This window comes from Schistocerca gregaria, chromosome 4, assembly GCF_023897955.1.
Source record: "Schistocerca gregaria isolate iqSchGreg1 chromosome 4, iqSchGreg1.2, whole genome shotgun sequence".
Taxonomy (NCBI): domain Eukaryota; kingdom Metazoa; phylum Arthropoda; class Insecta; order Orthoptera; family Acrididae; genus Schistocerca; species Schistocerca gregaria.
The window spans coordinates 738,818,611-738,821,690 of NC_064923.1; positions in this window are offsets into that span (position 1 = coordinate 738,818,611).

Genomic DNA, 3,080 nt, shown 5'->3' on the forward strand with positions numbered 1-3,080 from the left:
TGGGATTGGTGAGGACTTCCATATCTTGAACATGTTTCATTTGCACCAGTGCCCAAACAGCGTGTACCTACGTGATATAATTAATTCATTTGTTATTCAGGTGTTACAATTAGGGAAAACCACAAATTACTCCATCCCACCCTTACGCTTTCAACTGTAGACTGGTATGCAATGCCGTGCTGACATAAAACGACAGCGTGAAAACAAAATGTGGAGTACTATATTCCCTGTATTCAAGTAATTTTAAAATAATTCTCGTCCTCACAATAAACCAGAGCAGTCGCTTCTGCTTATGGGTAAAGACTGAAATTTGTAGCAAACCAAGTGTCATTCGGTTGGATGCGGATTACACAAGAAGCTGCGTGCTTGATACGCCAGGAGGAATTGACGTAAGGTGGGTGTTGGGGAGTCACACAGCGGTGGAATGGCTTGGGGGATTGTCCCGTCGTCACCTACGGTCATCCAGATCACATCACTATCGAGAGAGTCGACGATCTTTAGGTACGTTGGGCTTGGTGATCCGTACGACTGGCATCGATAATCCTGTTCGGATCTCACGAAATACTCCTATATACTGGTACCTAAAACTTCCGTACGGAAGTCACTGCCACGTAACAGTTCGATGTAACTAGGACAACACAGAGAACTGCAATCATATAGTACAGAACGTGACTGAAAGAAATAGGCAGTGCGACGAACAGAAATGACAGTTTTATTCAAAAACAATAATTACGCTGAAGTTATGGCGGCCTTTGATGGTCCCCTGGACAGCAAAAAAGGTGGAGCATGATTCTTAATAGGGTATGTGATCACCACAGACAGCGCCGTGCTCGCATGCTGGCCAGAAGGTTGGTAGGTTCTTGTGGTGGGCCGTTTCACTCCTCTGATAGATGGTCGTTGGTGCATGAGGACGTGCTGGAATACGTCTTCCCAGCGCATCCCATACGTAGTCGATGAGATTTGAGACAGCATTCTACGAGTCGGGATGTGGAATGTCATAAGTTTTAACTTGATAGGGAAGGTATAACATTTGCAAAGAGAAATGCTAAGGCTCACTGTAGATATGATGCTGTGTCAGCGAAGTGAAATGGAAAGAGCCGGCAGGATTGGCCGAGCGGTTCTAGGCGCTACAGTCTGGAACCGCGCGACCGCTACGGTAGCAGGTCCGAGTCCTGCCTCGGGCATGGATGTGTGTGATGTCCTTAGGTTAGTTAGGTTTAAGTAGTTCTGTTTTAGAGGACTTATTCCCACAGCAGTTAAGTCCCATAGTGCTCAGAGCCATTTGAACCATTTGAAATGGAAAGAAGACAAGGATTTATTGTCTGACGATTATTCGAGGTGCGATAATAAAGTAATGAGACTGATGTGGAAAAAATTTTGCTTACCGTTTTAGTCAAGTTTAGTGTTGTCTCCTCCAAAGTAGTTCCCTTCTGATTGCACACACTTTTTCCAGCGCTTCTGCCATTGATGCTAACATTTCTGGAACTCATCTTCTGTAATATTCTCCAAGACCGCCGTTTTGACTCTTGAAAATAGCAATATCTGGTGAATAAGATGGTTGTGGCAGTACTGAAATTTGTTGTGAGGTTAAAAATTTCTGTACTGACAGAGCAGTATAGGATGGCGCCTTATCGAGATGCAGAATCCAATTATCAGCAATGTCGGCACGGACACGAAGAACTCTTTTATGAAGTCTTTCTAAAATTTATTTGTAGTAATATTGGTTAACTGTTTGTCCAGGAGGCACACACTCTTTATGAACAGTTCCCTTGGAATCAAAGAAGCACATGAGCATGCATTTCACTTTTGACTTTGACATGCGAGGTTTTTTTTTTTTTTGTCTGAGAGTTCCCTTTGAGCGAACCTTTAATTTTTGTTTCTGGATCGTACTGAAAAAACCAAACTTCATCACCAGTGATAACATTGCTCAACAATTCTGGATTGATTTCCGTTTGTTCTAACAGATAGGCTGCCACATTTTTCAGTGGTTCTCGCTGTTGTGGTGTGAGATTTTTGGGGATCATTTTTGCACAAATCTTTCTCATACCAGGATCTTCAGTTATTATTAGAGGAACCGTTTCTCGGTTGATGTTCAGTTCTTCTGCAATCATTTTCACAGAAAATCTTCGATCAGATCGTACGAGTTCACGCACCCACGCCAAGTTGACATCCATCCGTGAGGTTGATGGTCGTCCACTGCGGTCTTATATTCAACATTCGTTCTGCCTTAACTAAACATTTTATTCCAATGAAAAACTTCAGCTCTTGACATGACCTCCCCTCCAAAAGCCTCCTGAAGCTTACCGTAAGTTTTCTCCGCGTTTTCACCCAATTTAAGACATGAAGAAATGGCATGCCCTTACGCAACATTATGCGGTTCCATTCCGTGACGAGGGACACAAACACGTGTTAACTTATTGCAGCACAACTCACCACTGAGCAGTTGCATCGATTGCCGCTTGGACTAGAAGCAGCTTATAGACTAAGGTCAAAGATATTGTGCCTACGCAAGCTTGCAGGGTTGCCACATCATGCAAAGAAAATAAGTCTCATTACTTTATTGTCGAACTTCGTAGAGTAGCATGAACAGCAGCACGAAATGTATAACGGGAGCAGGATTCGTTATGAATAGGTAGGCAGGGCAGAAAGTGAGTTACTGTAAATAGATCAGTGGAAGGATTGTTCTCAGCAGATTCGACAGCAAACAAACGCCGAAAACAACAATTCAGGTGTACATGCCAATGCCACAAGTAGAAGGTGAAGAGATGGAGGAAGTATATGACCATAATGAACGGATAATTCAATATCTAAATGTAGATGAAAATCTAATAGTCGTGGGGAACTGGAACACCTTCGTAGGACAAAGAGTAGAAGAGTGGGATAGTGGATAATATTGGGCTTGGTACTAGAAATGAGAGAGGATTAACGTTAATTGAGCTCTGCAATAAATTCCAACTAGTAATTGTGAATACTCAGTTCGCGAATCATAAGAGGAGGAGATATACTTCGAAAAGGTCTGAAGACACAGAAAGATTCCACCCAAATTACGTCATGGTCATACAGAGATTCCGAAATTAGAT